This window comes from Schistocerca gregaria, chromosome 1 (assembly GCF_023897955.1).
Source record: "Schistocerca gregaria isolate iqSchGreg1 chromosome 1, iqSchGreg1.2, whole genome shotgun sequence".
Classification (NCBI taxonomy): domain Eukaryota; kingdom Metazoa; phylum Arthropoda; class Insecta; order Orthoptera; family Acrididae; genus Schistocerca; species Schistocerca gregaria.
In genome coordinates this window covers 226,464,881-226,481,792 of record NC_064920.1, presented here as the reverse complement: position 1 = coordinate 226,481,792, position 16,912 = coordinate 226,464,881, and the positions used below count along the sequence as shown (strand labels likewise).

The 16,912-nt window shown below is 44.5% G+C and overlaps 1 protein-coding gene across 1 annotated transcript in view; it reads left to right on the top strand.

The window, feature by feature from the left end:
- The window catches only part of LOC126340110 (uncharacterized), a 353,496-nt gene that overhangs the window by 240,164 nt on the left and 96,420 nt on the right, over positions 1-16,912 (top strand). The gene's annotated exons all lie outside the window — the stretch shown is intronic.

Below are 16,912 nucleotides of genomic sequence, written 5' to 3'. Positions count from 1 at the left end.
GGCCAGCAAGATCTCCGGATCTGTCCCCCATTGAGCATGTTTGGGACTGGATGAAGCGTCGTCTCACGCGGTGTGCACGTCCAGCACGAACGCTGGTCCAACTGAGGCGCCAGGTGGAAATGGCATGGCAAGCCGTTCCACAGGACTACATCCAGCATCTCTACGATCGTCTCCATGGGAGAATAGCAGCCTGCATTGTTGCGAAAGGTGGATATACACTGTACTAGTGCCGACATTGTGCATGCTCTGTTGCCTGTGTCTATGTGCCTGTGGTTCTGTCAGTGTGATCATGTGATGTATCTGACCCCAGGAATGTGTCAATAAAGTTTCCCCTTCCTGTGACAATGAATTCACGGTGTTCTTATTTCAATTTCCAGGAGTGTAAAAGATGATAAAATTCATTCCAGAGACTACAGAAGACGTAATGATAATGATGATGAAGTCCCATACTCCGTGACGGAGCGTAGGGGAACGATGCGGGAGACCCGCACCGCCGTATTAGGCAGGGTACTAGCGGAGGTGGTCTGCCATTGCTTTCCTCCGACCGTAATGGGGATGATGACGATGAAGACGACACAACAACACCCAGTCATCTCCTGACCCTGCCGGGAATCGAACCCGGGACCCCGTGCTCGGGAAGCGAGAACGCTACCGCGAGACCACGAGCATAGCTAAGAACTAGTCCCTATGACTGAAAAAGATGCACCACAAAGGATTTGTCCGAATGGGGTGGACATCGGTTGATGTAATGTACACTGGCCGGCCAGAACCTGTCCAGGCGATAACAGCGTCACCTGGCGAGGAATGGCTGCTAGTCAGACACACACACGGGGAGTTTGTTGTTCGTGTGTAGAATAGGGAAGGCGCGCCATCGATCTGAGATTGACTGAGGGCAGTTGTATGGCCCAGACGATCTGCACGAGCATTTTGGAAACTGCACGACTTGTCCGGTGTTCGAGGAGAGGTGTGGTGATTGTCTTCGACACGTGGCAAAACCAACGTCAAATCCCGTGCAGACGTCGTGGGGTCGGGCAGTCACCTCTCATTACAGATGTCGGACGTCGTATGTCAGGCAGACTGGTAAAACAGGCGGCGAACTATGGCGCAACTAACATCTGATTTTAATGCTGGGCAGAGTACAAGTGTGTCTGAACACACAGTACACCGAACACTCCTAACGATGGGCCTCCATAGCTGACGACCTGGCCATATGTCATTGTTAACACAACAACGTCGGCAATTATGACTGAAATCGGCACGTGACCAGCTGGTGCATTGCAGCATGACGGCCAACGAATATCGTACACAGGTTGTAGAGCACTACACCCCTTCATAATGTTCATGTTCCCTGACAGTAATGGCATTTTTCAACAAGAGAATGCGGCATACCATAAGGCCAGGAATGTGACGGAGTGGTTCCAGGAACTCAATGGCAAGTTTCAGTTGATGTGCTACCTCCCTAACTCTCTATATCTGAACCAGATCGAACACATCTGGGATGTGATCGGACCCAGCATCAGAGCTCATCGCCTTCCTCCCTGGAATTTTCAGTGGTCAGGTCATTCGTGTGTGCAGATATGGTGCCAACTCCCTCCGGCGTCCTACTAAGTCGTGATTGCTGCCATGCCACGATGCGTCACCGCTGTTCCCTGCAGCCAAGGTAGACACATCAGCTATCAGGTAGGTGGCCATAATGTTCTGGCTGATCAGTGTATCCGACCCTGTGACCGAGCGGTTCTAGGCGCTTCAGTCCGGAACCGCGCTGCTGCTACAGTCCCAGGTTCGAATCCTGCCTCGGGCAAAAATGTGTGTGATGACCTTAGGTTAGACAGGTTTAAGTAGTTGTAAGTGTTGGGGACTGATGACCTCAGATGTTAAGTTCCATAGTGCTTAGAGCCATTTGAACCATTTATTTGATCAGTGAACATGACAGGAAAACAACTATTTACAATTTCACAAAACTTGGATGTTTTTTACATGAGTAAGAGCTTCACAAGTTGATCAAGTGAATAACACGTTGGTCCACTTCTGGCTCTTGTGATTATCCGGTTTGACATTGATTGATGGAGTCGTTGGATGCCCTCCTAAGGGATATCATGATAAATTCTGTCCAACTGGAGCGTTAGATCATCAAAATCTTGAGATGATTGGAGGACTATACCCATAATGCTCCAAATATTTTCTATTGAGGAGAGATTCGGTGACCTTGCTTGTCAAGGCAGAATTTGACAAGCACGAAGAGAATCAGTAGAAACTCTGTGTGTTTGTCGGCTGCCCTAATCTTTCTGAAATATAAGTCCAGAACGCATTGCCATGAAGTTCAACAAAACGTCGCTTAGAACATCGACGAACTACGGCTGTGCTTTAAGGGTGCCACGGGTGTTGCCCGTCTGGAATCTGACTGAGTGGAGTATAGTTGTCTTCAGTGATGAATCACACTTCGAACTGAGTCCCAATGATCAGCGAAGGCGACTATGGAGATGCCGTGGACAGCTTTGGAATACCAGCTTGACTATTGCCTGCCATACGGCCAAACAACCAGGAGGGATGGTTTGGGGTGCAGTCTCTTTTCATGGAGGGACCCCTTTGGTTGTCTGTCATCAGTGCCACTCTTGCAACACAGAGATACGTCGACGATATTCTAAACCCGTTTGTTGCCTTTCATGACAAGCCAACTTCGGATTACATGTTGTGCAAGATAATACCCGCTCGCATACGTCGGAGTTTCTGCTGCCTGTTTCAGTGCCTACTATGCGCTATCCTGGACAGCAGGATCTCTTCCCAGATGTGAGCGTTTGGAACACTATGAGTTGGCCCCTCCAACCAACAGGGGATTTTGAGGATATAACTCACTGTTTGACAGAATTTGTCACGATATCTCTCAGGAGGAAATAGAGTAACTCTAGCAATCGATGCAAAGCCCGATAACTGCTTGCATAACGGCTACAGGTAGACCAACGCGTTATTGCCTTCCTCAGTTTGTGGAGCTCTTTCTCTTGAACAAATCATCAAATTTTTCTGAAATTGTAGTAATTTGTTTGCCTGTATGTTTACAACAAATCTACCGATTAGCTCAATTTTATAAAAAAAATTCTTGTCTTGACAGCATGTAATGTCTGTAGAGAGGGTAATCAGTCAATAGAAAGTTGACCGACGGAAAACAGCCTCTACCATGTGTTAAGGATGCACCTATAACCGAAGAGCGAAAATGAGACTCTGAAGCAAATGCAACATATCGTAGAGGCAAGATGCTGAAGGCATAACTTCAAGCCGACACAATATAGAGCCGCCCAGGTGATCCGCAGCAACCACCGGTCGCTGTGCACGCGTGGAGCGAGGCGGCGAAGAAATCTGTACGGCGCATGAATCGTCGTCAAGGAGGTTAGAGTAAGTTAAGAAGGCGCTGCCTATGATGAGCACAGCCATCAAATGAAGCAGCGGACACCATCTTGCTGTGCCCAGAATGTTAGTTTCTCAGTTAAATACAGTGTGACACTTGCCCTCTTAGCTTTCGTACGTATAATTTTGACTCATTTCTGAGTATATATTTTGATACAGTATGAAGTATCAATCCACTGCAGTATAAATACATACTCAACATAAAATGCAATATGGCTGCAGTGGCTTCACTTTTGCAGCGTAAGAGCATCTCCCCTTAGTCTAACCTCCTTGCTCGCCGTCGCAAAAAGCGCCACCACGACGTGGAACGGTAGAAACCAAAATCTCGCCCCCTATACTCTGAGCATACAATGAAAGTTGGAGATGTATAGTAGCATGAAATTGTACTTACAAAACATTGAGCAACCAGATCGAGGTACAACATAAGGACTTTTTGTCTAATTTTGACTGTATTGCGAATACCAGATGGTTCCTTTAACATGGTTTACTACAGTCTGTTTCTCTCCTCTCTTTATCCTTAGGCTCTTTATGTGTTGTGGTATATTTCCCTTCGTATGAATTCGGTCATCAGCCTTATGCACTCCTGGAAATTGAAATAAGAACACCGTGAATTCATTGTCCCAGGAAGAGGAAACTTTATTGACACATTCCTGGGGTCAGATACATCACATGATCACACTGACAGAACCACAGGCACATAGACACAGGCAACGGAGCATGCACAATGTCGGCACTAGTACAGTGTATATCCACCTTTCGCAACAATGCAGGCTGCTATTCTCCCATGGAGACGATCGTAGAGATGCTGGATGTAGTCCTGTGGAATGGCTTGCCATGCCATTTCCACCTGGCGCCTCAGTTCGACCAGCGTTCGTGCTGGACGTGCAGACCGCGTGAGACGACGCTTCATCCAGTCCCAAACATGCTCAATGAGGGACAGATCCGGAGATCTTGCTGGCCAGCGAAGTTGCTTTACACCTTCTAGAGCACGTTGGGTGGCACGGGATACATGCGGACGTGCATTGTCCTGTTGGAACAGCAAGTTCCCTTGCCGGTCTAGGAATGGTAGAACGATGGGTTCGATGACGGTTTGGATGTACCGTGCACTATTCAGTGTCCCCTCGACGATCACCAGAGGTGTACGGCCAGTGTAGGAGATCGCTCCCCACACCATGATGCCGGGTGTTGGCCCTGTGTGCCTTGGTCGTATGCAGTCCTGATTGTGGCGCTCACCTGCACGGCGCCAAACACGCATACGACCATCATTGGCACCAAGGCAGAAGCGGCCCTCATCGCTGAAGACGACACGTCTCCATTCGTCCCTCCATTCACGCCTGTCGCGACACCACTGGAGGCGGGCTGCACGATGTTGGGGCGTGAGCGGAAGACGGCCTAACGGTGTGCGGGACCATAGCCCAGCTTCATGGAGACGGTTGCGAATGGTCCTCGCCGATACCCCAGGAGCAACAGTGTCCCTAATTTTCTGGGAAGTGGCGCTGCGGTCGCCTACGGCACGGCGTAGGATCCTATGGTCTTGACGTGCATCCGTGCGTCGCTGCGGTCCGGTCCCAGGTCGACGGGCACGTGCACCTTCCGCCGACCACTGGCGACAACATCGATGTACTGTGGAGACCTCACGCCCCACGTGTTGAGCAATTCGGCGGTACGTCCACCCAGCCTCCCGCATGCCCACTATACGCCCTCGCCTCGTCCGTCAAATGCACATACGGTTCACGTCCACGCTGTCGCGGCATGCTACCAGTGTTAAAGACTGCGATGGAGCTCCGTATGCCACGGCAAACTGGCTGACACTGACGGCGGCGGTGCACAAATGCTGCGCAGCTAGCGCCATTCGAAGGCCAACACCGCGGTTCCTGGTGTGTCCGCTGTGCCGTGCGTGTGATCATTGCTTGTACAGCCCTCTCGCAGTGTCCGGAGCAAGTATGGTGGGTCTGACACACCGGTGTCAATGTGTTTTTTTTTTTCCATTTCCAGGAGTGTATGTGCAATGTAATTTGGTTTTGTGTCTGGGTCCAACTGATAGAGTTCCCATACGTTGTTACTCTTATTTTGTCAGAATTGATGTAACGAAGCCCCGAATTTCACAGTGCGGGCGGAGTATAGGGATGTGATTTTCGTATCTCCAACCCACGCACTGCTGGCCCTTTTTAAACCGGTGACGCACGCCTGATACGCTTAGCTTTGCCGCCTTGCTCGTTGTGTGTAGTGCGGTGCCTCAATGATTCGTTGTTTTTGGTCCAGAATGTCACTTTCGCTCTTTGGTTATAGGCCCTTTCTTGTTACATGGCACAGTTTCCAGGCGTGTTCTGACAGGTGATAAAACGGTAAGTCCTCTTCTTATGAGCGTATGTACCATATTTCTCTTTTACATTTCAAACAACAGGAAACATATATGCACATACAAGGCATTCAATGCACCAAAGGAACTGTATCACTTACAACACGCATGCTGTTGTGAAAATATTTTACTGTAAGATGAGTGAGGCACCCAAACATTCCACAAAGAATTCCAGGGACAATGACTTCTTTTGTTTCCGGGAAGATACTAAACAACGAGGTCATCCGTCTCATCCGATTAGGGAAGGACAGAGAAGGAAATTGGCCTTGCCCTTTCATAGGAACCATATCGTCATTTATCTGGAGCCATTCAGGGAAGTAACGGAAAACATAAATCAGGATTGCCGCATTCGGGATTGAACCGTAGTCCTCGCGAATGCAAGTCCAGTGTGCTAACTGCTGTGCCACCTCGCTTGGTGAACAATTTCATCACGATTATGTACTCTACGTTGTGACATGTTGAGCTTACAAGAAAGATATACTTCTAGCAATATTGGAAAAAGTAGATAATTTTTATCTTTTCCTGGGTAATGTTGGTCAGCCTATCAACTGACCGTCATTCATGATAGTGAGTACAACAATGTGGTGGTTTTATAAATTTCAGAGTCATAATGTTAACTATCTCGTCATTTTTTTGTGTTTGGATATAGAGTGAGAAACAGTGTAAAGCTACAGTACAGTTCACAATTAATTGCCTGTTTCAATGCTTCTGCTAACATAATATTGATTACACAGTATCAAGCTAAGTCCTGTTCTGTGTCACATATTGTTGATTAAGGATTTTAAACACATAGTGTAATGGCAGTCATCTTGTAAAGTGACCATTATTGCCCCACCCAATAGTATACAAGGTAGAGGTGGTCATCCTCCACTAACCATCAGTCTCCACTAAGCATCATTCTCCACTGACCACCAATCTCCAGTCTGTAAATGACCATTATTCTTCACTGACTATCATTCTTCATGGAGTAAACTGATCATCTTTCTGCAACGGCTATCATTCTCCATCTTGTTAACTGGCCATAATTCCCAAATGACGATCATTCTCCGCAATGCAAGTTGACCATCATTCTCCACCCTATGAACTGACCATCATTTTCCACTGACCATCATTCTCTACCCTGTAAATGACGATCATCCACTACTAACAATCAATCTCTGTCTTGTAAACTCATCATTATTATACACCCCATAAAGCGACATCATTCTCCACTAGCCATCATTCTCCACCCACTACATTGACCATCAGACTGCAATGGCCATCATTCTCTACCTTGTAAACTGGCTGTATTCACCACTGACCATCATTCTCGACCCTCTAAGCTGACCATCACTCTCCACCCTATTAACTGACCTTTACTTTACGCTGCCCGTATTCTCCAATCTGTAAATCGACCCTTTCTCTCTACTAGCATCGATCTCCATACTATAAACTGAACATCACTGTACATTCTGTAAACTGACCATCATTTTCTACAGACTATCATTATTCACCCTGAAAAGACGATCATTCTCTAACATGTAAACTATCATTCTTTCCGTTACAAATTACTATCATTCTCCAATGAGCATCAGCCTCCATTCTGTAAATTGACATTTCTTCAGGTCATCATTCTTCACTCTGTAAATTGACCATCACTCTTCACAGACCATCATTCTGTACTGACCATCAGTCTTCACTGACAATCCTTCTCCACTTACCATCATTCACTGCCCCATAAATTGCTCATCATTCCTCACTGTGTAAACTGACTGTTATTTCCCAACCTGTAAACTGAATATCATTCTTAAACAATCATAATTCACTGAATGGTACACCTTTTTATGTGCACGTGAGTAGAAAATGGGTTGAATAAAATTTGAAACAAGCACAATAAGCTGTTGCTGAAGGTTGGTCTACTAGGAAGAGTATTCGAAATTTTAGAATACAAATTAGGCCAAGTGCAAACGAGATGGAATAGTGGAAAGATATCAGACACTATCATAGGAAGGAAATGTGAATGCTCTCTAAAATCTGAAACTCAGTATGTTTGAAGAAGCGATTCCAAAACATAGTGAATCGGTATGTACCAGAACCATATTTATATAGTCTCTTACCGTTATTTATTAGAGATATTTATGAAATATTTCATGCCATAACATTAATTTCTGACCATAACTTTAATTTCAGACTCTAATCGTAATTTCAAACCCGAATCCAACTGTGCCTAATGATGGATATCAAAATCTCGTCATGTTTTGTTGAAATCTCGACAAAGTATTCACAGCAAAAAAGGTAAGGCAATCTGAAGGTGAGTCTGTGCTGAAAAAGCTGTTAAACCCAATTCTCAAGCGCTACAGCGATTGGGGAAGCTATTACAACAGAAGAAGAAGAAGACAGACACAATGAAAAAGACGAATATGTTAAAGCCAAAGGAACAATGTATGTACGAAAAGGGAAGAGGGAGATATTGACGTAGAAGCAGAGAACTTTTGCGATGAAGGATATGGTGATGATGAAGAAAAATAATAATAAGAAGAACATGATGAGGAAGACGATTAAAATGAGAAAAATGATGATGATGATGATTATTATGATGGTAAAGATGACTACAATGAGGAAGATGATGTTCCCAATTGGAATATTGTCTCCACTGAAATGACGTGCATAAATTATTAATAATAGAGCAATTAGTTGTCTTTAATGAAGTAGTATATATCGAAGAGAAGTTTCGAGAAGAATTGATTATTGCTGGAAGTGTTGTTATTGTCAATGTCACAGAATAACACTGATTATTTCGTTGACGATCGTCAGAAAATGCGCTTAAAACAGTAAACTAGATTGCCCCTCGTGCCCAGGTGTGCATTATAATGTTGTAGAACAAATTTTTATGTATTCAGATGAATCAAGTTCGTGGTACAAAAATCAACCTGCGGTCGTCTACTAATCTGTAATTTATTTCAGCACTGTCAATAGGCGACCACGGTGTACTTTAATTAGTTATTCAGACAATCTGCAAGCGGAAATATTTAACTTGAATATCCATCAAATTTGCAGAGTGTGCTACAGCAATCGATCTTTGGTCATTAACAAGTGCTTACTTAGCCCGAAAGATTTACCAGCAGTGCCAATATGCAAGACATGTGTAATTTTTTAAAATCTTATTACGATAAGTTGACTTCTGCAGTGTCACCTGTTTTTTCTGCTCAAAATCTTACAGAGTTTGAGAAGTTACACAATTTCGTTATAATTATTATTGTCGTCGGTTTTATCTCGGTCTTCTTTGAGGAACTTTTTCTGTCGTATTTTCACATATGTAAACTTATCAAAAATCCTCTTTGTGTATTGCGAAAATATGCTGTTTCAATATCTGTACAGATGTACAGGCAAACTTCTTGCTGCCTGACAGCTGCAGTAAAATAAAACCGTCAAAACATTTCTTCCTTCCTCCCTAAAATAGTGTTTCAGCAGTTTGTTCTCTTTTGGCTGCATTTTGTGTGGAGCTGTATGTTTTACCTTACGTATTTTGAATAGATTTTGATATTATTTAGTAGATGATTAAAGGAAATGCAGTCTGTAAACGTTTTAGACAACTTCACCGTCATGTTTGTGATTTGTATATATTACAGCATTCCTTGACAAGTTGTTTGGTATTTAACATCTACTAAGCCTAGTTCAAATGTAGATAAAAAATAATATTACATGGGACCACTGTTTATACTACAGTTTTACGAATGCACAAGGAGCCAGTTATTTCACCTCATAACCAACCTGGGCACTTCGAGGGGCCAAACTATCGATGAAGTTAAAAGACGAAGCAGCTACGACTTGGATAATCTGATTTCACTTTGTCCAGGCCACAGAAATGTTACGAGTTGTGGTGTACAAAACAGTACTGTAGCACAACAGGGACATGCCAGTCTCGAGGAAACATTGGTAATTTTTCAATGCTGGTTTGTTACTATACAGCCGGCCAGCCTAGACGAGAGACCTATGTCGGTCTATCACCTACTCCTCTAGCTATCGGCACCCTCCTATTGAATGGCAAATCCCACCTTGGTGTCTTAGAAGTTGTTAGCTGTAGCACCAACCTGGATGCCTAGTCTGATGGAAAGGAGTTTGTTGCCTCCACTCACTGGTCCAACTGGTGGTCTACCTTATGGCGAAGACGTGTAGTTGCTCCTCCATCATCATGAGGGCACTACTTCAGCTACTGCCACCTTCCATCTTGGGATAACGAAGTGTTAGCTATGATTAAGTTGTGCTCTGTGCAAAATTCTGCCAGGCGGCTTCCTCTTTCATTTCTTAGCCCCAATCCATATTCACCTACTACGTTTCCTTCTCTCCCTTTTCCTACTACCGAATTCCAGTCACCCATGACTATTAAATTTTCGTCTCCCTTCACTATCTGAGTAATTTCTTTTATTTCATTATACAATTCTTCAATTTCTTCATCTGCAGAGATAGTTGGCATATAAACTTGTACTACTGTAGTAGGTGTGGGCTTCGTATATCTTGGCCACAATAATGCGTTCACTATGCTGTTTGTAGTAGCTTACCCGCATTCCTATTTTCCTATTCATTATTAAACCTACTCCTGCATTACCCCTATTTGATTTTTTTTTTAACCCTGTAGTCACCTGACCAGAAATCTTGTTCCTTCTGCCACCGAACTTCACTAATTCCCACTATATCTAACTATAACCTATCCATTTCCCTTTTTAAATTTTCTAACCTGCCTGCCCGATTAAGGGATCTGACATTCCACGCTCCCATCCGTAGAACGCCAGTTTTCTTTCTCCTGATGACGATATCCTCTTGAGTAGTCCCCGCCCGGAGATCCGAGTGGGGGACTATTTTACCTCCGGAATATTTTACCCAAGAGGACGCCATACATACAGTAAAGCTGCATGCCCTCGGGAAAAATTACGGCTGTAGTTTCCCCTTGCTTTCAGCCGTTCGCAGTATCAGCACAGCAAGGCCGTTTTGGTTATTGTTACAAGGCCAGGTCAGTCAATCATCCAGTCTGCTGCCCTTGCAACTACTGAAAAGGCTGCTGTCCCTCTTCAGGAACCACACATTTGTCTGGCCTCTCAACAGATACCCCTCCGTTGTGGTTGCACCTACAGTACGGCTATCTGTATCGCTGAGGCACGCAAGCCTCCCCACCAACGGCAAAGTCCATGGTTCATGGGGGAAGACTTCAAGCATCTGTAAACCAAATTAATTGCTACTTCACAAATCATAAAAGAATCTGTGAATGGATCTACTTTCAAGACTCCCTATAAATGATGTTTCTCATAAGGAGAAAGTAAGACAAGAAGTGGTGATGGCGACAGATAAAGCTAGCCACTGGAAGCAACAATTTGTCAGAACATCTGCAGAAATACACAATTTTGTTGATGGAGAGAGAGAGTATTAATCAGGAACCATCCTTGGTCCTCACTCCTTAGTAAGAAGGATAACAAATGGCAGTTGTTACACACTGGTCTACTCAATACTGCTAGGATACCACTAGGTGGCGCTTATTTGCATTTCTGTCCTGTAACTAACAGATACAAAGGACTGTACCCTCACCAGGATATTAAAATACGCATCCAGCGACGTTTTTAGCTATATGTGTAGAGAATTTTATATACACTCCTGGAAATTGAAATAAGAACACCGTGAATTCATTGTCCCAGGAAGAGGAAACTTTATTGACACATTCCTGGGGTCAGATACATCACATGATCACACTGACAGAACCACAGGCACATAGACACAGGCAACAGAGCATGCACAATGTCGGCACTAGTACAGTGTATATCCACCTTTCGCAGCAATGCAGGCTGCTATTCTCCCATGGAGACGATCGTAGAGATGCTGGATGTAGTCCTGTGGAACGACTTGCCATGCCATTTCCACCTAGCGCCTTGCTGGTAGTTGACTTACACCTTCTAGAGCACGTTGGGTGGCACGGGATACATACGGACGTGCATTGTCCTGTTGGAACAGCAAGTTCCCTTGCATACGACCATCATTGGCACAAAGGCAGAAGCGACTCTCATCGCTGAAGACGACACGTCTCCATTCGTCCCTCCATTCACGCCTGTCGCGACACCACTGGAGGCGGGCTGCACGATGTTGGGGCGTGAGCGGAAGACGGCCTAACGGTGTGCGGGACCGTAGCCCAGCTTCATGGAGACGGTTGCGAATGGTCCTCGCCGATACCCCAGGAGCAACAGTGTCCCTAATTTGCTGGGAAGTGGCGGTGCGGTCCCCTACGGCACTGCGTACGATCCTACGGTCTTGGCGTGCATCCGTGCGTCGCTGCGGTCCGGTCCCAGGTCGACAGGCACGTGCACCTTCCGCCGACCACTGGCGACAACATCGATGTACTGTGGAGACCTCACGCCCCACGTGTTGAGCAATTCGGCGGTACGTCCACCCGGCCTCCCGCATGCCCACTATACGCCCTCGCTCAAAGTCCGTCAATTGCACATACGGTTCACGTCCACGCTGATGCGGCATGCTACCAGTGTTAAAGACTGCGATGGAGCTCCGTATGCCATGGCAAACTGGCTGACACTGACGGCGGCGGTGCACAAATGCTGCGCAGCTAGCGCTATTCGACGGCCAACACCGCGGTTCCTGGTGTGTCCGCTGTGCCGTGCGTGTGATCATTGCTTATACAGCCCTCTCGCAGTGTCCGGAGCAAGTATGGTGGGTCTGACACACCGGTGTCAATGTGTTCTTTTTTCCATTTCCACGTGTTAAAAAGTGTATGGAATCCAATATATATATATATATATATACGTGTTAAAAAGTGTATGGAATCCAAGATGAGCTGTAGAGATATGCAAATGATAGAGTTAAATATGCCTTTTAGTTATTTAGTGAATTTTTTCTCTTCATATAACGACAAACTTTGGTAATGAAGGAAATTTTTCATCAGGAAAGACGTGTTGAAATAATGTGATGAAGTGTTTAAATAATAAGTATGATGATGAAGAAAATCCTTTACTATGCACATGGTGCTTGAGAATTACTTTTTGTACGATTTCAAGCACCGTGAATGATAAAACCATTTTTGGTGCTTTTGATACATGAGCTAGTTTGTATAATTTAGTGGGTAAAAGGAATAAATCGTTAAGATGACTATTTACAGTGATATAAAGTCATGCAACAGATGCTGCTCGGCAAATAATGGGTTTTGTTGAGTTTTGAGCAGCTATAAACTGAGCTGGTTGATGTAGGTTAGATGCATTAATTCAGAGTTAGTTGGCTGCTGTAGGTTTCATCGACTTGGTTAGTTTTAGGGTTGTTTGCAAGTTTGACTCATCCTCGTGCAAGTAACAATAGTATGCAGTTGGATAAGTAAGGATATGGGGTGGGTGGACTTTTTGCTGTGTACGCTCAGTACACAAGAACTACCTGTTAATGAATGCCCAGACAAGAGTGTATACTACAAACTCAAGTTTGAATAATACAGATCCGAAAGTTTATGCAGTAAAATTAGACAACCAGATAGTTTAGTAATATGAGTACTTCAACTTTTTCAGTTGTACGTTTAGACTGATGTCATGTGCGATTTGAGATCACAGTACACAATTATAAATCTGAGCATACGATATAAGTCTGTATGTTGGCAATTCGAACATACAACCCTGATTTGAGGTATTTGTAAGTAGATTGGTAGTAGAGTGTCATAGACGAAAAGTAAACTGCAACCGTGAATAAAACTGTAGACCACTAGATATGTCCTAGAATGTAATTGTAGGATCGTCGAGCAGAGGTGTGGTATAGGACCCTATGGTGTGTTTGGGCGCTATGAGACATAATTCAATCAGCAGAAATTTATTTCTGAGAGTCTTACAATCAGTCTGACTTCATCCCTGTGTTGCCTAGCAACAGTAGTGCTGAGCTCCCATTCCACGAAGGCCCAGGGCGCCCGGTCAGCGCCGGGCGAGGGATCTGCTGGTGCAGACCCTTGCGTTGCCTGAGGCCTCATTGCAGGAGGGTACAGCGCCAGTGCATCGCCACAGCCTAGCTTGGCTGTGGACGTCTGTAGAAGCCAGTGCAGTCTCGTTGATTGAAACTATGCTTAGGCTTCGCCCCAGAAATCTACTTACCCTTGTGGCTCGTTGTAGGGATGGCATCTAGACAGAAGACCCAACAGCAACACAAAGGACAGCACAACAGGCGGTCCCAGCATATAAGCGATAAGACAGTACTTTTATCACCCAGGACTGGTGGCAAGATGTAGTTGGGCTGATGGTCCTTCATCACAGGAGATTGGCCTGGCCCTTGTCTTCAGTTAGTCATGTGTCTGACTGGCATGGGTGCAGAGTTGAAGTTCCCTCCACAAGCAAATGGTTGTGGACTCATGGCAATGGATCCCAAACTGGTGGTGGCTGGTGACATTTAGTCGTATTCACCAGGTCTTTGTGTTTAGTGTCCACCCACGTGTGCATGCTACTTACTATATGCAAGATTAAGGAACCCCAAGTGATCAAATGTAATGATTTTGTTCAGCTCACAAGATTAATTCGGTGTTAAATATTCTCCATTGATGACATCATGGAGAAACTTTGGAATCATCGTTACTACTATTATATTCCATCTAAATTAGAATAAGTTCAAAGCTTAAGTGTATGGTAATTCGCATGATAAATTTTGTTTCATGTTACGAGCATAGACCCTCCCCTCTTTCTACCAGTATCAGATCAGCGTCCGTGTGAACAGATTTCATTGCTTCCCTGCATACTGCTACCGAATTTATTGTGAAAATATTAGACGGGTTTACATAAATTGACGAAGGAGATCTAACCAGTTCCAAATTGTACTACCAGTACTTTTATGTAAGGTCGTGACCAGCAAAGAATTAAATACTATGAGCTAACTGGCCATAGATAGCCAAGTTCAAAACCTTGCTTAAATTGCTCACTACCTTGCACAGTTTGTGGTACACGCCCTATATCCCATTAATTGTGTGCGTATGAATGTAAAGTAGCATGCTTGTTGTATTCATGAGTGTAATGCTCATGTTCCACTCCTCTTCCACCAATAAATCATGTCTGAGGATAGCTAGGTTCATAACGAGACAAAATTTAAAGATTTTTGCTTGTATTTCCACCCTCTGTGGACTCAAATGTTGAGACAAATCGTCAGTTTAGTATGAATCTGAATCTCAGTTAAAGTAAAACCTTTTCCATTAATACTCCACCTCAGTCAATCTAAAGGAAATACTTTTACCCAATAAGTACCATTCTTGTCCTTATTATTGTAAGTTTTATGCAAACTAAGTAATCAAAGGCAGCAGCTAATGAAATGCAATCTATGGCAAATTAAAAACAAATTGTTACCAGCTACCATACTCTATGTATTGTCCCACGGTCATTTGCCATCCTAGTTGCCTGATCCACATTTTCAGGTATCCACATACGTGACATCCAGGAATGAGTTGAAATTCCCTCCACACATGGATCACTGCAGACTTGTAGTAAGGAACCCGAAGCTGGCGACACTTCGTCGTCTTCAGAGCGTCATCATGCATCTAACAGAGCTGGCGCACCATTAATATCAGTGAGTCAGATGGAGTGTCCAGGTTCTGAGAATGCGTCGAAGGGAAGCAAGGGTTTTTCAGCAGTTGATGACGTAATTACGAATGAGTTCCCATTTTCTGAGCACTTCTACTCTCTTGGCTAGCCTACTGTTAAACTTTAGGCTTCAGACCGCTCCTTTATGTAAAATCTGCAGCCTGAAAGACCTCCATGTGTCATCCCTAACTGAAATTACTACACGTAGCCGCGTTGCGGAAGACCATTGTGTCTGCTCTGCACCGTCATCTAAGCTCTGAATCAAGTGTTGCTGATAATCTGGCACGCTGAGGCGATGAGCTCATTACCTTTTAGTACTTCAGGTCTTCTGAGTGTTGATAATGATTGCACCATCGGTGCGCACTTGACCGTCCAAGTCGATCTGAACAAAAGTTTATTCTTGCAGTTAAATACTGTTCTACTGCACAACATCTCTTACCTTCAAGCAACGGCTGCTATGATGAGGATGACAGCGTTTCATTAACCCCAATTGCGATGTGTCGTGACGAAGCCGCTTCGGGACAGCAGATGCGAGCACTATAAAATAAGAATTGCTACTAGACACTCGTCGCTCTGGCGAAAATCAAACTTGCCATTTAGTTTTGTTGATAATGGACTCTGTGCACTCAGGACCTTCATAATGTATAACTAGTCAGAATTGCGATTAACTAATTGCAAAGGTGCAATGTAAATGTGCTTGTGGGCACTGAACTGATAATAGCTGTAATATGTGCTGCGAGTGAGAGTGAACTTCTTCAGACAGCAGTCGAAATCATCTTGTCATTGGCAAACAATCTGGACTGCTGTCTGCTTTTCTCGAATCCTCCCAAGCCCAGTGTATATTAGGTTAAGATGATTTTCAGAAGGATAAACAACTATGACACGAGTTAAAAGAATTTTTTTAATATAACACTGTTTCCCTTTAAATAGAACATTGCTGTTGCATTTTGGTGATACTGGCTGTACGGTTGTTTCATGTGCTCCTACCATCTGATATTAATTGGTGATTGCGTGAGCTTAACTTGCTACCATCCTCACTTCCTAGCTGAACCAAACACATCACGCCCTTGGCTGAAGCTTCGAGACGACACTTCACCGATTACTTACACAACTGATCCTACCTGCAGTGGTGCGCTAAACTCACGACGAAAGTAACTGTTGCACCACGTGTCACTGCCAAGTAATATCGCTTGGACCTTAGGCACCAGCTCTATTGGGAAAGTAAGTTTCGATTGGTCGCGGAATGGAAACCACTTTGAAAATGAGAAATATTTTATCTGCAAACAGTTAGCTACGGCTTCCAACCACAGCTCTACATAGTCACCACTCCGACTTAGTCATTTGTGGTAGCGTTGTACCAACTGTCCACTACCCTCGTCATAGAAGGCAGCCGCCTGTGCTTCCCGCCAATTCTCTGCGCTCCTCTATCGCTCGTTGTCTGTGCGACAATGTTACCATCATAGCCAGTAGTAAATGTGAGCAGAGATGAAACACAGAGGCAGCCAATTGCGGGCTGTAGTCTGGGTGATCAAACTCTTCCCATCGAAAACGCTGCAGGAGCATTTTGATTGCCCCTGCAGATTGCGACCGAGAA